Below are 8,336 nucleotides of genomic sequence, written 5' to 3'. Positions count from 1 at the left end.
ACAAATAATACGACAATGAGGTGAACCCTAAAGAAGCTAACAACGAGAGTTATTAAGACAAGTAAGATATAGTCACAAGCATAAGCAAATACAAAGTAAAGGATAGAGATAACCACAAGTGGAACCGATGGAGACGAGGATGTGTTACCGAAGTTCCTTCCCTTTGACAGGAAGTACGTCTCCGTTGGAGCGGTGTGGAGGCACAATGCTCCCCAAAAAGCCACTAAGGCCACCGTATTCTCCTCACGCCCTCGCACGATGCAAGGTACCGTGATTCCACTATAGGTGCCCTTGAAGGCGGTGACCGAACCTTTACAAACAAGGTTGGGGCAACTCCACACAAAGCTTGGAGGCTCCCAACTAGACCACGAAGCTTCACCACAATGGAATATGGCTTCGAGGTGACCTCAACCATCTAGGATGCTCAAACACCCAAGAGTAACAAGATCCGCAAGGAATTGGTGGGGGAATCAACTTTTCTCTTGGTGGAAGTGTGGATCTAGGCCTTCTCAACCAATCCCTAAAGAATCAACAAGTTTGATTGGCTAGGGAGAGAGATCGGGCACTTTTGAGCTTGGGGCGCAACAATGGAGCTTAGAGAGGTAAGAGATAGGGTTCCTCGGCTAGAAGAACCCTTTATATAGTGGGGGGGAAATCAGACCATTTTCCCACTCTCTGCCCGAGCTCCAGCGGTACTACCGCTGGCTGCAGCGGTACTACCGCTGGCACTCCAGTGGTACTACCGCTGAACAGGGGCGGTACTACCGCCGCCTGGCGGTACTACCGCTGGATGCAGCGGTACTACCACTGACACCAGCGGTACTATCGCTGGCCCCTTGGTAGTGCAAAATCACTACTATCGCCAAGAAAGTCTTCGCAAAAAGGTCCGTCCACGAACTACCGCTAGGCAGGTGGAACAAAGCTCCTGGAGCGGTACTACCGCTGACCAGGGGCGGTACTACCGCTGGCTGCAGCGGAACTACCGCTAGCAATCCAGCGGTACTACCTCTAGAGCCAGCGGTACTACCGCTGGGGGCCATTTTGCAAAGATGCGAGAAACAAAGTGGCGGGGGCCGCACCAAAGATGAAGGAAAGGGAGAATGTGAAGTGTGCGCGTGCAAAGATAGATTCCACCCAAACCTTTCCACTACGGATCCCCTCTTAATAGTACGGCTTTCCTATGACTCAAACAAAGAGAATCATAGAGAGCGTCGTGCTTCCGTTCCATGAATGAGGAGACGTGTCGTCTTGTGCCGTTGACGTGTGTTATCTGAAACCTTAACACACACGGTTAGTCATGTACGGTACTGTCATCAATCACCAAAATTACTTAGGCATAAACTATGCCCCAACACCGGGGAAGCCCATATGCCTTGGGGGTGGCGCACCAGCCCTTAGTGGGCTGGTGGGACAGCCCAAGAAGGCCCTATGCGCCATAGGAAGAAAATCAAAGAGAAAAGAAAAAAAAAGGAGGAGGTGGGAAAGGGAAGAAGGACTCCACCTTCCAAACCAAGTTGGATTCGGTTTGGAAGGGGAGACCTTCCCCCCTTGGCTCGGCCGACCCCCTTGGGGCTCCTTGAGCCCCAAGGCAAGGCTCCCCCTCTTCCCCCTATATATACGGAGGTTTTAGGGCTGATTTGAGACAACTTTGCCACGGCAGCCCGACCACATATCTCCACGGTTTCACCTCTAGATCGTGTTTCTGCGGAGCTCGGGCGGAGCCCTGCTGAGATAAGATCACCACCAACCTCCGGAGCGTCGTCACGCTGCCGGAGAACTCATCTACTTCTCCGTCTCTCTTGATGGATCAAGAAGGCCGAGATCATCATCGAGTTGTACGTGTGCTGAACGCTGAGGTGCCGTCCGGTCGGCACTAGATCGTGGGACTGATCGCGGGACGGTTCGCGGGGCGGATCGAGGGACGTGAGGACGTTCCACTACATCAACCGCGTTCACTAACGCTTCTGCTGTGCGATCTACAAGGGTACGTAGATCGGAAATCCCCTCTCGTAGATGGACATCACCATGATAGGTCTTCGTGCGCGTAGGAAAATTTTTGTTTCCCATGCGACGTTCCCCAACACTATCTGAGCGAAGTCTTGTGTAATATGTACAGTAAATTGCATATCCATTATCTACCTATTTGATAAGTATTGATATTTAGTAAGATATCTAATCTGAATTTACATATATGGATGGCATGATAGTTTGTATGTTAAATTTATGATAGTATGTTGAATTATTGTCCTCTAGATCTGCCTCCACTCACATCACACATTCGTCCTTTGCCTCCCACCAACGACGCCCCGAGGTCATTGACATATGAGACCAAGTGATTCCAACAACATCAAGGAGGTTGTGGGTGGGAGCTCATGTTCTCCCGGGGAGAGCCTGTTGGCGCGTTCAAGTAGTCCAAAGAAGAAGGGAGGAGGCACTTGTGCGGGTTGCTCGTGGAAATACACCATATTGAGCAAGGTTAGATTGGAGTTTCTTAATTCTTCATTAGAATTCTCTGGAGTTCGAAGATGTGCACACATATGAAAGAAGGTACTGCAAGCCAGAGGCACATATGAGGACCGGATAGACAAGCGGTGAAGGAAGATGAAGACCATCATCAATCTTTACCTGTTTGTGTTTGGGATGGGACTTACATGTGGATTTACAAACATGTTGATCGCCAAGAATGGAGGGAAGTGGGAGAAAAACATTCGAGTTTGTGAACGAATTTTGAAAGAAGACCAATTGGTCCAGTATACTTGGTCCAAAAATTTCACTCTGTGACTTTGTAAATAAATGATATGGCATTCAATATGCACTTTGAATATTTCTCACATATCTCTGGCTAATATTCCATTTGGTGGGAAAGCATGTACCACTTGAACTCTCTTCAGTTTCTATATATCCTTCTCAATTTCGGTAAGAATTCATGCATTTTTTATTTTCATCTTTCAAAACCAGTATGTTTATGGCTTTATGCAACACTTGTTTGACCAGACAATCACAGTACGTTTAGCTTAAGAAAATCACACGAAGCATTTACTTGAATGGCAAGATAGTCCAGAATCCAAATATTGAAAAACATGCACCTGCATATGAACCTCATCAATCCATAAAAATAACAAATGACAAATAAGGGCTAGATTATCATGTATAGTGAAACTACCTGAAATAAAATAGTGTAATGACACCGAAGCTAGAGCAAGGAATATACTCAGATGAAGCGGAGAAAGAGCAAAATTTGTCTTGTCGTGGTAAGATAAATAATGTTGGGGAACGTCGCATGGGAAACAAAAATTTTCCTACGCGCACGAAGACCTATCAAGGTGATGTCCATCTACGAGAGGGGATGAGTGATCTACGTACCCTTGTAGACCGTACAGCAGAAGCGTTAGTGAACGCGGTTGATGTAGTGGAACGTCCTCACGTCCCTCGATCCGCCCCGCGAACAATCCCGCGATCAGTCCCACGATCTAGTACCGAACGAATGGCACCTCCGCGTTCAGCACACGTACAGATCGACGATGATCTCGGCCTTATTGATCCAGCAAGAGAGACGGAGAGGTAGAAGAGTTCTCCGACAGCGTGACGGCGCTCCGGAGGTTGGTGATGACCTTGTCTCAGCAGGGCTCCGCCCGAGCTCCGCAGAAACGCGATCTAGAGGAAAAACCGTGGAGGTATGTGGTCGGGCTGCCGTGGAAAAGTCGTCTCAAATCAGCCCTAAAACCTCCGTATATATAGGTGGGAGAGAGGGGACCTTGCCTTGGGGATCAAGGAGCCCCAAGGGGGTCGGCCGAGCCAAGGGGGGGAAGGTCTCCCCCCCCAAACCGAGTTGGACTTGGTTTGGTGGGTGGGAGTCCTTCCTTCCCTTCCCACCTCCTCTTTTTTTTCTTTCTCTTTGATTTTTCTTCCAATGCGCATAGGGCCCTTTTGGGCTGTCCCACCAGCCCACTAAGGGCTGGTGCGCCACCCTCAAGGCCTATGGGCTTCCCCGGGGTGGGTTGCCCCCCCCCGGTGAACTCCCGGAACCCATTCGTCATTCCCGGTAACTCCGAAAACCTTCCGGTAATCAAATGAGGTCATCCTATATATCAATCTTCGTTTCCGGACCATTCAAGGAAACCCTCGTGACGTCCGTGATCTCATCCGGGACTCCGAACAACATTCGGTAACCAACCATATAACTCAAATACGCATAAAACAACGTCGAACCTTAAGTGTGCAGACCCTGCGGGGTCGAGAACTATGTAGACATGACCCGAGAGACTCCTCGGTCAATATCCAATAGCGGGACCTGGATGCCCATATTGGATCCTACATATTCTATGAAGAACTTATCGTTTGAACCTCAGTGTCAAGGATTCATATAATCCCGTATGTCATTCCCTTTGTCCTTCGGTATGTTACTTGCCCGAGATTCGATCGTTAGTATCCGCATACCTATTTCAATCTCGTTTACCGGCAAGTCTCTTTACTCGTTCCGTAACACAAGATCCTGTAACTTACACTAAGTCACATTGCTTGCAAGGCTTGTGTGTGATGTTGTATTACCGAGTGGGCCCCGAGATACCTCTCCGTCACACGGAGTGACAAATCCCAGTCTTGATCCTTACTAACTCAACTAATACCTTCGGAGATACCTGTAGAGCATCTTTATAGTCACCCAGTTACGTTGCGACGTTTGATACACACAAAGTATTCCTTCGGTGTCAGTGAGTTATATGATCTCATGGTCATAGGAACAAATACTTGACACGCAGAAAACAGTAGCAACAAAATGACACGATCAACATGCTACGTCTATTAGTTTGGGTCTAGTCCATCACGTGATTCTCCTAATGACATGATCCAGTTATCAAACAACAACACCTTGTTCATAATCAGAAGACACTGACTATCTTTGATCAACTGGCTACCCAACTAGAGGCTTGCTAGGGACAGTGTTTTGTCTATGTATCCACACATGTAAATGAGTCTTCATTCAATACAATTATAGCATGGATAATAAACGATTATCTTGATACAGGAATTATAATAATAACTATATTTATTATTGCCTCTAGGGCATAATTCCAACAGTCTCCCACTTGCACTAGAGTCAATAATCTAGCCCTCACATCATCATGCGAATTACATTGTAATAAATCTAACGTCCATACAGTTCTGGTGTTGATCTTGCTTTGGCCGGGGAAGAGGTTTAGTCAGCGGGTCTGCTACATTCAGATCCGTGTGCACTTTGCATATATTTACGTGCTCTCCTTCGACGTAGTCACGAATGAGGTTGAAGCGTCGTTTGATGTGTCTGGACTTCTTGTGAAACCGTGGTTCCTTTGCTAAGGCAATGGCACCCGTGTTGTCATAGAACAAGGTTATGGATTCAGTGCGCTTGGCACCACTCCAAGATCCGTCATGAACTGCTTCATTCAGACACCCTCCTTAGCCTCCTCCGAGGCAGCCATGTACTCCGCTTCACATGTAGAATCTGCTACGACGCTTTGCTTGGAACTGCACCAGCTTACTGCACCCCCATTAAGAATAAATACGTATCCGGTTCGCGACTTAGAATCGTCCGGATCTGTGTCAAAGCTTGCATCGACGTAACCTTTTACGGCGAGCTCTTCGTCACCTCCATACACGAGAAACATCTCCTTAGTCCTTTTTAGGTACTTCAGGATATTCTTGACCGCTGTCCAGTGATCCACTCCTGGATTACTCTGGAACCTACCTGCCATACTTATGGCCAGGCTAACATCCGGTCTAGTGCACAACATTGCATACATGATAGAACCTATGGCTGAAGCATAGGGGACGGAGCGCATATGCTCTCTATCTTCATCAGTTGCTGGGCACTGAGTCTTACTCAATCTCGTACCTTGTAAAACTGGCAAGAACCCTTTCTTGGACCGTTCCATTTTGAACCTCTTCAAAACTTTATCAAGGTATGTGCTTTGTGAAAGTCCTATCAGGCGTTTTGATCTATCCCTATAGATCTTAATGCCTACAATGTAAGCAGCTTCTCCTAGGTCCTTCATAGAGAAACTTTTATTCAAGTAATCCTTTGTGCTCTCCAAAAACTCCACGTTGTTTCCAATCAGCAATATGTCATCCACATATAATATTAGAAACGCCACAGCGCTCCCACTCACTTTCTTGTAAATACAAGATTCTCCAACCACTTGTATAAACCCAAATGCTTTGATCACCTCATCAAAGCGTTTGTTCCAACTCCGAGATGCTTGCACCAGTCCATAAATGGATCGCTGGAGCTTGCACACCTTGTTAGCATTCTTAGGATCGACAAAACCTTCGGGTTGCATCATATACAATTCTTCCTTAAGGAAACCGTTAAGGAACGCCGTTTTGACATACATCTGCCAGATTTCATAATCGAAAAATGCAGCTATTGCTAACATGATTCTGACGGACTTAAGCATCGCTACGGGTGAGAATGTCTCATCGTAGTCAACTCCTTGAACTTGTGAAAAACCCTTTGCCACAAGTCGAGCTTTATAAACGGTTACATTGCCGTCAGCGTCCGTCTTCCTCTTAAAGATCCATTTGTTCTGAATATCCTTGCGGCCCTCAGGCAGTACCTCCAAAGTCCACACTTTGTTCTCATACATGGATCCTATCTCGGACTTCATGGCTTCTAGCCATTTGTTGGAATCCGGGCCCACCATTGCTTCTTCATAATTTGCAGGTTCATTGTTGTCCAACAACATGATTGATAAGACGGGATTACTGTACCACTCTGGAGCAGCACGTGGTCTCGTCGACCTGCGTGGTTCGACAGAAACTTGAACCGGAGTTTCATGATCACCATCATTAACTTCCTCCTCAGTCGGCGTCGCAACGACAGAGGTTTCCCATTGCCCTGCGCCACCATCCAGAGGGATGAGAGGTTCGACAACCTCGTCAAGTTCTATCTTCCTCCCACTCAATTTTCTCGAGAGAAACTCCTTCTCGAGAAAAGCTCTGTTTTTAGCAACAAACACTTTGCCCTCGGATTTGAGATAGAAGGTGTACCCAACTGTCTCCTTTGGGTAACCTATGAAGACGCACTTTTCCGCTTTGGGTTCCAGCTTTTCAGGCTGAAGCTTTTTGACATAAGCATCACATCCCCAAACTTTAAGAAACGACAACTTTGGTCTTTTACCATACCATAGTTCATATGGCGTCGTCTCAACGGATTTTGATGGTGCCCTATTTAAAATGAATGCAGTTGTTTCTAATGCATAACCCCAAAATGATAACGGCAAATCGGTAAGAGACATCATAGATCGCACCATCTCTAATAAAGTACGATTACGACGTTCGGACACACCATTACGCTGTGGTGTTCCAGGCGGTGTTAACTGTGAAACAATTCCACATTGTCTTAAGTGAGCACCAAACTCGAAACTCAGATATTCACCCCCACAATCAGACCGTAGGAACTTGATCTTCTTGTTACGATGATTTTCAACTTCACTCTGAAATTGCTTGAACTTTTCAAATGTTTCAGACTTGTGCTTCATCAAGTAGACATAACCATATCTACTCAAATCGTCAGTGAAGGTGAGAAAATAACGATATCCGCCGCGTGCCTCCATGCTCATCGGACCACACACATCGGTATGTATGATTTCCAACAAGTCACTTGCACGCTCCATTGTTCCGGTGAACGGAGTCTTAGTCATCTTGCCCATGAGGCATGGTTCGCACGTGTCAAGTGAATCAAAGTCAAGTGACTCCAAAAGTCCATCAGCATGGAGTTTCTTCATGCGCTTTACACCAATATGACCTAAGCGGCAGTGCCACAAAAATATGGCGCTATCATTGTTAACTCTAACTATTTTGGTCTCAATGTTATGTATGTGTGTATCGCTATCAAGATTCAATATGAACAATCCTCTCACATTGGGTGCATGACCATAAAAGATGTTACTCATAGAAATAGAACAACCATTATTCTCTGACTTAAAAGAGAAACCGTCTCGCAATAAACAAGATCCAGATATAATGTTCATGCTCAACGCAGGCACTAAATAACAATGATTTAAGTTCATAACTAATCCTGATGGTAACTGAAGTGAAACTGTGCCGACGGTGATTGCATCAACCTTGGAACCATTTCCTACGCGCATCGTCACTTCATCTTTCGCCAGCCTTCGTCTATTCCGCAGTTCCTGTTTCGAGTTGCAAATATGAGCAACAGAACCGGTATCGAATACCCCGGCACTACTACGAGAGCCGGTTAAGTACACATCAATAACTTGTATATCAAATATACCTGATTTTTCTTTGGCCGCCTTCTTATCTGCCAGATACTTGGGGCAATTGCGCTTCTAGTGACCCAT

The sequence above is a fragment of the Hordeum vulgare genome, chromosome 3H (assembly GCF_904849725.1).
Source record: "Hordeum vulgare subsp. vulgare chromosome 3H, MorexV3_pseudomolecules_assembly, whole genome shotgun sequence".
NCBI lineage: Eukaryota > Viridiplantae > Streptophyta > Magnoliopsida > Poales > Poaceae > Hordeum > Hordeum vulgare.
Note: the sequence above shows the minus strand (reverse complement) of the source record.